At 38.3% G+C, this 13,320-nt stretch overlaps 1 protein-coding gene and 1 long non-coding RNA gene across 8 annotated transcripts in view; one reads left to right on the plus strand and one right to left on the minus strand.

Annotated features, from left to right (window-relative positions):
* Positions 1–9,742, minus strand: part of LOC309636385 — a 132,019-nt gene extending 122,277 nt beyond the window's left edge. The window contains exon 1 of the long non-coding RNA XR_014250006.1: positions 7,900–9,742. This is a non-coding gene — a long non-coding RNA (uncharacterized lncRNA). The remainder of the gene's footprint in view (positions 1–7,899) is intronic.
* The window catches only part of SLC35F2 (solute carrier family 35 member F2), a 117,701-nt gene that overhangs the window by 49,466 nt on the left and 54,915 nt on the right, over positions 1–13,320 (plus strand). Inside the window, exon 2 of one of the 7 annotated variants that reach the window (XM_082409508.1) lies at positions 1,650–1,711. The exons of the other annotated variants lie outside the window; for them this stretch is intronic. The gene's annotated coding sequence lies outside the window, so the exon portion shown is untranslated. The remainder of the gene's footprint in view (positions 1–1,649; positions 1,712–13,320) is intronic. 7 annotated transcript variants of the gene reach the window in all.

Consider the following 13,320-nt stretch of genomic DNA (forward strand, 5'->3'; position numbering starts at 1 on the left):
TCTGACCAGTGTGAAGTGATACCCCATTGTGGTTTGATTTGCATTTCTCTAATGATTAGTGATGTTGAGTATCCTTTCATGTGTTTGTTAGCAATCTATATATCTTCTTTGGAGAAATGTCTATTTAGGTCTTCCGCCCATTTTTGGATTGGGTTGTTTGTTGTTTTGATATTGAGCTGCATGAGCTGCTTGTATATTTTGGAGATTAATCCTTTGTCAGTTGATTCATTTGCAAATATTTTCTCCCATTCTGAGGGTTGTCTTTTCATCTTGTTTATGGTTTTCTTTGCTGTGCAAAAGCTTTTAAGTTTCATTAGGTCCCATTTGTTTATTTTTGTTTTTATTTCCATTACTCTAGGAAGTGGGTCAAAAAAGATCTTGCTGCGATTTATGTCAAAGTGTGTTCTTCCTATGTTTTCCTCTAAGAGTTTTATAGTGTCTGGCCTTACATTTAGGTCTTTAATCCATTTTGAGTTTATTTTTGTGTATGGTGTTAGGAAGTGTTCTAATTTCATTCTTTTACATGTAGCTGTCCAGTTTTCCCAGCACCACTTATTGAAGAGACTGTCTTTTCTCCATTGTATATTCTTGCCTCCTTTGTCAAAGATAAGGTGACCATCTGTACCTGGGTTTATCTCTGGGCTTTCTATCCTTTTCCATTGGTCTATACTTCTGTTTTTGTGCCAGTACCATACTGTCTTGATTACTGTAACTTTGTAGTCCAAGGTCAGGGAGGCTGATTCCTCCAGCTCTGTTTTTCTTTCTCAAGATTGCTTTGGCTCTCCAGGGTCTTTTGTGTTTCCATACAAATTGTAAAATTTCTTGTTCTAGTTCTGTGAAAAATGCCATTGGTAATTTGATAGGGACTGCATTGAATCTGTAGATTGCTTTGGATAGTATAATCATTTTCACAATGTTGATTCTTCCAATCCAAGAACATGGTATATCTCTCTATCTGTTTATATTGTCTTTGATATCTTTCATCAGTGTCTTATAGTTTTCTGCATACAGGTCTTTTGCCTCCTTAGGTAGGTTTATTCTTAGGTATTTTATTATTTTTATTGCAATGGTAAATGGGAGTGTTTCCTTAATTTCTCTTTCTGATTTTTCATTGTTAGTGTATAGGTATGCAAGAGATTTCTTTGCATTAATTTTGTATCCTGCTACTTTACCAAATTCATTGATTAGCTGTAGTAATATTCTGAAGTGGAATGCTTTCTGGTGGCATTAGTGTTGACACATTTCCAAGTTACACTGTAGAATAATTTCTTTTTGTACCCCATAAATAGTTCCCTCTGCTGAAGATAGGCTAATGGAGGCTTCAAAAGGCCTCTTTCTCTGGTGGCATTTTTTACCTTTGCAGCAATTCAGCCTGCCCATATTGATTCACATACCGGATAAACAAAGGTGAATAAGACATTGTTTCTGCCTTTTAGTAGCCTACAACCTACCTGGGGAGCCAAACACATACTAAGTAGTGTATAATGTGAGACATTTTATTAGATCAGCAATCTTTAGGGTTTTCCTCCATTATAAACCCCTTTTCATTACTTCTCTGTCAGGAATTAATGTATTTTGAAACTCCTCTAAATTGCATTTGTTAAGTAATAATGAATTTATTTTTCCTTCTCTCTCTTTTAACTAATCAGACACTAAAACTTCTGATAAGCAAGAGAAAATGAGTGTTACCATGCTTAGTTGGTAACTGAAAGTAAGTAAATGTGATGTTTGGGTTTATCATGGGTAAATGTGGGGTTTATAACTGAATGTAAGTAAATGTGATGTTTGGGTTTATCATGGGTAAATGTGGGGGTTCTGTTAGGCTTAAAAAATATTATGGAAACGTTTAAATAAAAATAGAGACTATTACCTGCTGTGATGTACTCATCACCCAATAATTATCAACTCATTTCATTTGCACTTCTCCACTTCACCCCTTCTGGATTATCCTAAAGTAGGTCTCAAGCATCATATAATATCATGCATAAATATTTCAGTATTAATCTCTGCAAGATAAGGGCTTAAGAAACATAGTCATAGTACCATTATTCCACCTAAAAATTAACAATAGTTCCTTACTATCATATATCTTGTCCATGTTCAGATTTCCCCAATTATAACTTAACTTTAAAAATAGTCTTTTTAAATCAAGATGCACATAAGGCCCACGCATTTCAACAGGTTGTTATATCTACATCTCTTTCTTCTATACGTTTCCTCTTCTTCTTGGCTCTTTTTTGTTGTTGTTGTCTTTTTCTTTTCTTGGCTCTTTTTTTTCTTGCAGTTTATTTTTGAAGAAACAGTTCATTTGTCATGGACAGTTTTCCACACTCTCAGTTTTGCTGATTGTATCTTTCTGGTGGGTGTACAGTATTTCCTTCTCAGAATACTGTTTTTAAATGCAGAAAATAAAATACATAGGATTATAGTGGAAACAAATTATATCTGTTTAGGTATTAAACTATTAAAAACACATTATGATGTTAATATATGTGCTTCTTTTCTTTAAAAAAAAAACACATTAAATAACAAGATCTCACAATGGGTCTTTAACATGATTTTGGAGTAGTGATGATACTTTGAAATTTCAGCAACAGTTGTCATATAATATGAAAATATCTGTGAATTCTTTGGCAGCAAATTCATAGGTACTGCTAATACTTCTACAGTTTGTTACCCACGTTTACAATCGAAGGGAACGTATTGTGATGTATTTTTTTCCCATCCAAGTTCATATATTTCCCAGAATATTTTCATGGACCTGATCAGTGGACCCCTGTTAAAAACCCTGTGGTCCTACATTTTTGGCAAGACTATTTCATAGATATTGTGTATTATCTTCAGGAGATGCATAACGTTTGTTTGTCTTTGTCGTTGTTGTTGTTATATTAGAAGCTATCAAGTTTTATTGCCTAGATTATTATTTTATTAGGAGTTGTAAAATGATATTCTATTTCTGTCATTCCATTTTTATTTATTATATAAGTATTTCTACAAACTCCCTGTCATCAACTCATTACCCTGAGGTATAATTTGTATAGGAAGGGCGGATTGCCCTTTGAGTTAATTCTAACTTTTAATAAAGTTCAGAACCATAGGGTTTTTAATATAACCTCTTCAGTCTTACATCTTCATCTCCTTTTTCCTGTACCAAAAATCAATACATTAATATCACTTCTTGTTTGCTTTATTCCACAGTAAGCGCACAGTCTCAAAATAATATCAACACTACCTCTAAACAGTTTAAGATATTTTACAGTTCTTATTGTTTCTATGGTATATTCTATTAGGAATGTACTGTCAAATTAATGTGTTTTAAAGTTGCTTGAAATAATTCCTTTCTATTTGGTTTTGCCACCAACTTAAGACATCCTTAAGTTCATTTAAAATTTTGTTTTTAATTTTATATGTAGCTTTTTAAAAAATTTAATTTTTGTTTTATAATTATGTAAAATACTTACATGGCTCCTAAGACAAATAATAAAACAAGGCATATTCAGACATAACGTACCTCTTACTTTCTCTCTCTCCTGACCTATATAGGTAACTTTAAAAACGGTTACCTGTTTTCATTTAAAAATGCTAACAAATATATGTAAATGTTTGCATTCCATACCCATTTTCCTCCTCATTTGGTTCTTTTTTAGTATATCCTGGCCGTCATTTTATAGAGTGTATAGAGATATTTGCTTTGCTTTTTATAGCTGCACGGTATTCCTTTGTGTTTATTAAGCTAGTCCCCTGAGACAGGAAGGTGGCAGGGCACACACAACCTTTAAAAGAATGACAGCCATTGAGGACACGACATAAACCGTTTAGAACGAACTGGGTCCAAGATGGTGGGTGATTGACTTCCACTAGACCTTGAACCTCAGTATATGTTCATTGTAATACATCAGCTAGCTAAATGACACACCCACAGGCACCATGACAGTTCCGAGGCCAACCATAAAAGGCAAAAAAGTGGGCAGTGGCCCAATTCATGGAAATCCCCACCTCTTCCCCAAAATAGTTGGAATAATCCTCCCACTCATTAGCCTATAAAATTATCCACCCCTATAAAAAATGACAACTGCATACCCTAGTGCCTGTCATCTTGTGAGGTGGCCCACACTCTGTCTATGGTGGGTGTATCTCCCTGAATAAACCTTCTGTCACTTTACTATGGCTCACTCTTGAATTCTTTCCTGTGTGAAGCTAAGAACCCACACTTGGCAGCCGTCCCAGGGACTCACCTGAGACCAGGGACGTGACCATCCTTTTGTGCCCACTTTCTTTCCTGCAACAATATTTTTAGACATATAGGCTTTTTTCTTTAGACTGTTACTATTATAAATAGTGCTGCAGTGAATAGTCTGTATATATTTACTGAGCATCTACAATGAGTAAGACATAATCCAACGGGGGAAAAAGAAAATTACCTTTCCTTACCTGCCTTCCTTTTGAGGTAATAATATATACTATTGCCCTTTCTATTCTTTGAAATTTGGCTTGCTTGACCACTTTGAGTTTTGAATATGCCTTTATTACATCAGAATGTGGGTTCTTCAAAACTGCTAGCTACTTATGCTTATTAGCATTAGATGATACACTAATGGCTAAATTTTTGAATCATAGAAATGTAGATAAGGAAAGAATATAACAGGTCATCTAGGCTGCTACACACTATATAAAGAAAAACTATCATTTTTTAGCTTCCTTCCAGTCTAATTTAAAATACTCTACTAATAGACACTGGATAATCTATGTGCTAAATGTGAGGATTTATTCTTTTCAGATTTGTAATAAGATTTTTATAGAAGTGCTCAAGTTATTATTCTATCCCGGGTATTTACAGATGGCGGTATGATAGATTTAAAAATCTACCCAAGAAGACGGCGCCATAGAAGCCTTTTAGCTTTGATACTAAATCTTGCCTTTAGATGATAATGTGCAACCTAGCAGCATGGATTTGAGACATAAAGTGAGCAAAAATGTGTGATTTGCATTCAAACAATGCATTGTATCAGTCATTTGACACTTTTTTTTTCTTCAAATAATTCAGTGGTTTGTCATCTTCATTGTGTATTAGACGCATTAGGGGACTTTTAAAGTAGACTGATATTTGGATGCCACCTCCTAAGAATGTGATTCAACTCATTTGGGCTGATGTCTTAGTTTTGGTGTTTTTTAAAGCTCCCGATGATTTTTAAATGTACCCCCAGGTAGAGGACTATCAATCTAAGCTGACGTTCCAAATGAAGAAGAGCTAAATAAATGAATCAGTCCTGTCATTGTGTCTTGTGTATATTTTATGTAAAGCTAGTGTTTGAATTAGGCAAAAATCCATATTATAGCCTTTCCTTCATTCCTGAATCTTCCTGGAAATTGTTCACTTTTCTGGTCTGTGATCAAGTGTCTCATTCTTTGTGAACGTTTTCCAGGCAGTCTTGACTCTTCCTTACCCTGGCCAGGCAACAATGGCAAATATCCTTGAAGCACTTATTCTGTGCCAGGCACTGTGTTACTCATGGAGAATATAATGTCCCTGTCCTCCTGGAGCTTAGAGTCCTGGAGGAAGAAGAACCACAAGCAGCATGGTAGGTGCAAGGATAGAGGGATATGGTATTTTTTCAGGGCACACAGCAAGAGCCTGCTGACCTATTCTGGAGAGAAGTGGGCCTGGGACCATGAAATACATGGGCCTTCTAAATTCCCTGTGCTTAGCACATATTAGGCACCCAAGAAACTTTAGTAAGTACATGACTGAAGAGTTTACTGACTGAATAAATGAATAAAAGAAGTTATAGTTTCATTGGAAAGCATGTGCATGAATATGTGTTTTGAAATGGAAGGGATGTTAAAATACGTACTTTAGCTTTTCTCGAGGAAAGAAGGGGGGAAATAAAATTCCTTAAAGTCTTTTCTTCTTTTATTCCTGAAATTCATACAATATATCCAAATAGTAATGTGGTCAGAAGTGATGCTATTTAGTTTATTTTCTATGTGTTTTCCCAACCCTACCCCTGATGATCCATGACTTGTTTGCCCTGCTTTCTGGTGGCCCGGCTCCCACAGCATGAAGCTGCCTTGGGAAGTATGTCTTGGAGTTGGATCATATCCTGCTATTGAAGTTCACTTCAGTGGAGGTTCTGTTTGAAAAACAGTGGCAGGATATGTCCCATGGTTAGATGCATGTTGCTTCTGGCAGCTTCCCTTAGAGAGTAACAGGTTTTATTATGGTGTAGAGAGAGTCCCTTTGTTTAATTCAGAATTCATATGCATTAGGACCTTGTGAAATCCAAATGCTTAAATAGGAAGCCATAAGTAACAAAAATTGTTTTGAGGCCTATGGTATCTCTACGAGTCTGAGTGGTTTTCTCTTCTTTCACCCTTGTTCAGCCTCCACCTCCTTCAGTTTCTCTTTCTTTCTCTCTCTCTTTCTCACTTGCTCTCATTCTTGCTCTCTTCCTCTTCCATTATAGATGAGGTCATTATGATTTGGAGCCAAGAGAAGTGCATTCCTGTAACTTTAAATCTCCATACTCAATTTATGACTCTTTTTTTTAGAAGATGGTTATACTTTATAGTTGGAGGACAGCTTGCTTAATTGTGCTATTTTTTAATGTAAATGTGAGCTTATTAGAGGAATTTTGTCAATTTGTGAACAGGGCTTAGTGCTTCCACATTTCTTATTCTCACATATTTCACATTTATTATTGCTTTCGAGCCCATTATGGTGTGCAAAGAATGTTCTGAATTTGATAAAGTTATCAACTCCTTGATTAGCTTTCTAGTGCCCTGTACTTTGGACATCCAATGCCCTCCTGACATACGGAGAAACAGTGTTAGTACTGGTAGCAGGGAAATTAGGCTAGACCCTTTGTTTCCTGACTGCAAGGTGAGGTGCAGGGATCCTTTGAAGAAGGTGTTTTCTAATATAAGCTCTGTTATAAAATCGTGGAGAAGTGAAGGAGGGTAAAGAGAGGAATGTGGGGAAAGGTGAGTGAGGACAAAGAGGCACAGGAGGTAAGAAGGTATCAGCTGTGAGAGATGACCTCACTTACTATCCTAAGACCATGTTCTATAGCGGGCACAGCAGATATTCAGTGGTCAGACAATTTGCGCACAGACTCTGCTCCTGAGATGATCTTAGGGAAGACACACCCCTCTTCTGGGCCACAGTCTCCTCAACTTAAAAAAGTGGGCATTAGCAACAAAATCTAGCAATTCTGAGACTTTGTTCCATGGAAGAGAGGAGGAGAAGTTTAAAGAAAGGAGGTCATTAAACAATGAAATACCAGAAAATTGGAACCATTTCCTTGGCCATGTACCCTTCCCCACATGATTCCAGAGGGAAGTATGTGGCTGGGGACAATGACACAAAATGAATGCACTTTTTCACTCTTTGGCTTTGGCCTATACTTCTGTAGGTTCCCAGTAGACTATACAGGACTCAGTGGTAAATTTCTTATGCCTAGGATAGGGCAGCATAACATCCAGAATCGATGCAAACTATGCTTCCTTCAGGAAGAAATGAGCATAAGAGAAAGAGGTAGCAACCCGCAGATCCAGTTTGCCTCATCAGCCTATGACAGGTAGAACATCCCTAGAAAGAACACTGCTCTGGGGCTTCTCTGGTGGCGCAGTGGTTAAGAATCCGCCTGCCAATGCAGGGGACACGGGCTGGAGCCCTGGTCCGGGAAGATCCCACGTGCCGCGGGGCAACTAAGCCTGTGCACCACAACTGCTGAGCCTGTGCTCTAGAGCCTGCAAGCCACAACTACTGAAGCCTGCACGTCTAGAGTCCATGCTCCACACAAGAGAAGCCACTGCGATGAGAAGCTCACGCACCGCAACGAAGACCCAACGCAGCCAAAAATAAATAAATATATAAATAAATTAAAAAAAAAAGAATACGGGGGCTTCCCTGGTGGCGCAGTGGTTGAGAGTCTGCCTGCCAATGCAGGGGACACGGGTTCGAGCCCTGGTCTGGGAGGATCCCACATGCCGCGGAGCAACTGGGCCTGTGAGCCACAACTACTGAGCCTGCGCGTCTGGAGCCTGTGCTCCGCAACAAGAGAGGCCGCGACAGTGAGAGGCCCGCGCACTGCGATGAAGAGTGGCCCCCGCTCGCCGCAACTAGAAAAAGCCCTCGCACAGAAACGAAGACCCAACACAGCCATAAATAAATAAATAAATAAATAAATAAAATTAAAAAAAAAAGAAATAGGGGAATGGATATCTTTCAAAAAAAAAAAAAAAAAAGAATACTACTCTGTGGGAGCAAGTCCTTAACCTCTTGCTCACCTGGGTGAAAATTTCCTTCATTAGCCTAATAAAATGTCTTTGGGTCTGGCCATTTCCTGATATAATTTCTGCCTGTTGAAGGGTGAAGTTGCTTCATTTCCTTCCTTTTGAAAGTAACAGAGTAAACTACATGGAGTGATATAACCCTTTGAAGAGCATTTTAGCAAAACAAGTGAAGTTGAAGACATGCCCTAAAACCAATGATTCTACTCTTAAATATATCCCCAGAGCAAATGATTCCTTTAAACTTCATGACACAAATAGAAACTCATTATATTTGTAGAGTACTCTGAGTTCACTGCTTCCAGCAGATGTCTAGATGGTACCCATCAGGCCATCCTGAGTGCAGAGGAGATTATATGTTAGCACATAAGTAACCCATTTGCACTAGTTTGCTAAAACCCAGAAAAACTCTTAGATATGTATGTCGGGGACATACATATGAATGTTTGTAGAGGCATTGTTTATAAGTGCAAAAATAAATTGGAATACAACCTAATAATCAATAAGGGAATGGATAAATAAAGTGTGATATAATCACATAGTGAAGTACTATACAGTAGTGGAAAGGAATGAACTAGAACTAACGTATCAATATAGAGGACTCTGTTGAACAATGTTGATCGAAAAAGCAAGTTGCAAAAGTATACGTTTAGTATGATGCTGTTTATATAAAAATTTAAAACAGACAAAACAATTGTATACATTGCATAAGGATACTTCTGTAAATATGAAAATATATGGAAATGCATTGAATGTTAAATACCAAGTTCTAGAAAGTACCTATCTCAGGAGGGCTAAGAGATTGGGGAGAATACAAGGGGGATATGTTGATTTTGCCAATATTTGTGGAGAGAGAGAGTAGAGCAGGAAGAGCAGTTAGGAGCAATTTGCTGCAGTTCAAACTGTAGAGCGCTTCCTCCTTGAAATACCACTTACTCTTGCTTCCAGAGTGTTTTTCCTTGTTTTCTCCCTGCGTCTCTCTGACCATGCCCTTTCATCCCCATCTCTAATTCCTCTTCCTCCTCTGCCCCTTAAATGTTGTTGTTTCCCAGAGTGTTTTTTTTTTAAATAAATTTATTTATTTATTTTTAAATTTATTGGCTGCATTGGGTCTTCGTTGCTGCACGCGGGCTTTCTCTAGTTGTGGTGAGCGGGGGCTACTCTTCATTGCAGTGGGGCTTCTCATTGCAGTGGCTTCTCTTGTTGCAGAGCACGGGCTCTAGGCACATGGGATTCAGTAGTTGTGGCACACGGGCTCAGTAGTTGCTCCGCAGCATGTGGGATCTTCCCGGACCAGGACTTGAACCCGTGTCCCCTGCATTGGCAGGTGGATTCTTAACCACTGAGCCACCAGGGAAGTCCCCCAGAAAGTTTCTTTTTTACCCTCTTTTCTTTTCAATTTTTAGGTATATATTTTAGTGACCTCATTTATATCCCAACTTTGATTACCACATTTTTTTTCCAGTTTTTTTTTTTTTTTTAGAAATTCACGGTCTTTTATTTATTTATTTATTTATTTATTTATTTATTTATTTATGACTGTGTTGGGTCTTCGTTTCTCTGCGAGGGCTTTCTCTAGTTGTGGCAAGTGGGGGCCACTCTTCATCGCGGTGCGCGGGCCTCTCACTGTCGCGGCCTCTCTTGTTGCGGAGCACAGGCTCCAGACGCGCAGGCTCAGCAATTGTGGCTCACGGGCCCAGCTGCTCCGCGGCATGTGGGATCCCCCCAGACCAGGGCCCGAACCCGTGTCCCCTGCACCGGCAGGCAGACTCCCAACCAGTGTGCCACCAGGGAAGCCCTGATTACCACTTTTATGATCATGATTCCCAAATTTATTTCTCCAATCCAATCCTTTTTCCCAGCTCCAAACTGTCTACTGGACATTTCTTCTTGACTGTCTCATAATTAAACAAAATCCAGCATGTCCAAAATGGAGTTAATCTCTTTTCCAAATGTGCCTTTTCCTTTTGTCTTTGGGATCTTGATTAATTACATTGTTATCTATACAGGTGTCTGATCCAGAAAACTGGGTATTATATTAGATAGATCTGTCTCTGTCAATTTTCCTCTTTAATTGGCTTCCATGGCAGGAATTAAGGGTTAGGTCTTGGTGTTCTGTGTTATGACATAATGTGCTATGACATATTTAGGGACCCAGGAATGCTCAATTCCTGCCTTGCTAATCTCTTTACTCCCTCCTATTCAGAAGATTTCAATGAGCTTACCACCAGCAAAATAAGATACCAACTTTAGAACCTATTTTAGATCTCTTCTTTATCTCGATTCTATTGACTTTTCCATCATTTGCTGCTTTTGTTTTTCTCTTATACTCTGGGTTATAGCTACACCAACCCACTTGAAATCCCTGAATGTGCCATATTGTTTTAGAACTCTGTGCCTTGGTACCTGCTATTCCTTCTGCTTGAAATACCTTTCCTTACTGTGCCTGTCTAGTGAACTCATGAGGTTCTTGTAACTAGCCCATTTTTGTACTTGTCTGTCTGTGCCCTAATTACTAGTTTATATGCCTACTTATCCCCAGTGGTCTCTGAGCCTCTGAGGCACAGAGAGTGCCTATCCAGTTTTGAATCTTCATGGCCTGGCACATGGTAGATGCTCTATAAGTATATATTTAGGGTTGACTTACCCAGCAAATTTCCCCTTTTTCTTTTTGCCTGTGTTAGGATTGTTTGAGATTAGTTGCAAATTACTGAAGCAAATATTCCAAAGAAAAAATACATTGTAAACTCTTAGAACAGATATTCTCTGTCTTCTGCAGTTTGGGTATTTTCTATTTTGCTTAGAGCAACTCTGGAAGGAAGTATTTATGTAGAGAACATTTAAATAAAAGTTGCAGTATTCTCAATCCTGGTCCCTGAAACTTCCAGGAACTATATGTCTTCATCATCTCTTTTAATTTCTTTTAAGTTTCTTTCAAGTTTTCAGCCATATTGCCTTCTGCTCATCTCCCAAACTTGTTTAAGTTTCCCTGCTCCTTTAACAAGATAATAATTAAACAAACAAACAAACAAGCAAAAAACTTGTCCTCAACACTGCTGCTTATTCTTCAAACTCTTTCCCCATCGCTATTCTCCTTTTCATCATTAAAAAGAAAAAAATAGATATTTATGTTTGGTGCATTAATTTGCTCATATTCTACTCACTCAGCCCACTGGAATCTGACTTTAGTCATTACCACTAACAAAATGCTTTCCTTCCAAGCCATCTAGCAGCTTCCAGCTTGCCAGTCCAACTGTGTCTCTTTAGCCACGATGACACCTTTTCTCTCTGCAGTTTTTGACACTGTAGTATTGATGATCTCATCCTTCTTGAAATGTTTTTCTACTCTTAGTTTCTGTATCATGGCAGTCATAATTTCTTGTCTTTCTCTGACTATTGCACTTCATTGGGTAAGTGGGGAAGTGTCTTATATTTGAGGTAACCATATATTTGGGCATATCTGGTAATTTCTTTATCTGTTTACATTCACTTGACAAATATTTATTGAGTGACAACAAAGTGCCAGCACTGGATATGTAGTGGAGAGTAAAACAGATATGGTCTTTCTGAAGTCCAGAGTTTCAACCTTGTATTTGTTATCTGTTGCTACTGTGTAACAAATTACCTCAAATTTAGTGGCTTAAAACAATACACATCTGTTATCTCATAGTTTTTATGAATTAGGCATCTGGGCATGGCTTAACTCTGCCCTCTGCTTCAGGGTCTCTCATAAGGCTGCAGTCATGGTGTCGGCCAGGGCTAGAGTCTCATCTGAAGTCATGACTGGGGAGGGAATCTGCTTCCAAGCTCATGTTGATTTTGGCAAGATTTATTTCCTTGGAGACTGTTGGACTCAGGGTCTCAGTTCCTTGCTGGTTGTTGGCCAGAGGCCACCCTTAGTTCCTTTCCATGTGGGCCTCTCTATATATAGCAGCTTGTTTGATCAGAGCCAGCAAGAAAGAGAATCAATAGAGTTGGGTAGCAAGATGGAAGTTATAACCTCAGGTAATGTATCCATGGAAGTGGTATCCTGGTTTTGTTTTGGTTTTTTTTAGTTTTTTTTTTTAATTGAAGTATAGTTGATGTACAATATTATATAAGTTACAGGTGTACAATATAGTGATGCACAAGTTTGAAAGGTTATACTCTATTTATAGTTATTATAAAATATTGGCTATATTCCTTGTGTTGTACAGTATGGTATCCCATTAATTTTCTTGTATTCTAATGGTTAGAATCAAGTCAAAGATCCAACCCATGTTCAAGTGGAAGAGATTACACAGAGCAAAACTACCCAGAAACAGAGATTCACTGGTGGCCGTCTTAGAGTCTACTTGTCACAAACCTCTTAATGTTTTTCTCTTAGACCTTCCAGACACCTCAATTTCTAGTGCTCTCAGATTGAGCTCAGTGCTCTCCCCTTGCCGAAATCTGCTTCTCATCCTGTATTCTGTGTCTTGGTCAGCAGCCTTATATCTATCCAGTCATCTAGTCCAGAAACCCAGAGATCATTTTCAATACCTCCTCCTGAGATTTAATGGATCACTAGGCTCTGTGAGTCTTTCACATCATTCTCTATTTAACATTCACATTGATGTGGCTTTAGTTCAGCCATGGATCATTATATTAACCTTCTAACCTTCAGTCCTTCTCATAGTAACCAGAGTTACCTTTTTACAGTCTGGCCTCTACTTACTTTTCCAGGCTTCTTGCCCTCCACTCTTTGCTGTTGACCTTATGCCCTAGGCATAGGCCACTTGATGTTTCCTGAACCCACCATTGCATGTTTGTGCCTCTACATTTGGTCCTACAGTTACTTCTTCCTGGATTCCCTTCTCCCTACTTCTTCCTCTAGAAATCTCTTATATACATACTTCCAAACCTAACTGAAAAATCACCTCTTCCATAAAACTTTTCTCAGTTTTCTCCCTGCCTGCTAACTCCCTCACTCAGAATTAACCAATAGTACCTGTGTGCTCTCTCAGCCCTTTAATCACACCACTGTTACAAGACTGTTGTTGTGTAGTT

This window comes from Balaenoptera physalus (genome assembly GCF_965194825.1).
Source record: "Balaenoptera physalus genome assembly, chromosome: 10".
Lineage (NCBI taxonomy): Eukaryota > Metazoa > Chordata > Mammalia > Artiodactyla > Balaenopteridae > Balaenoptera > Balaenoptera physalus.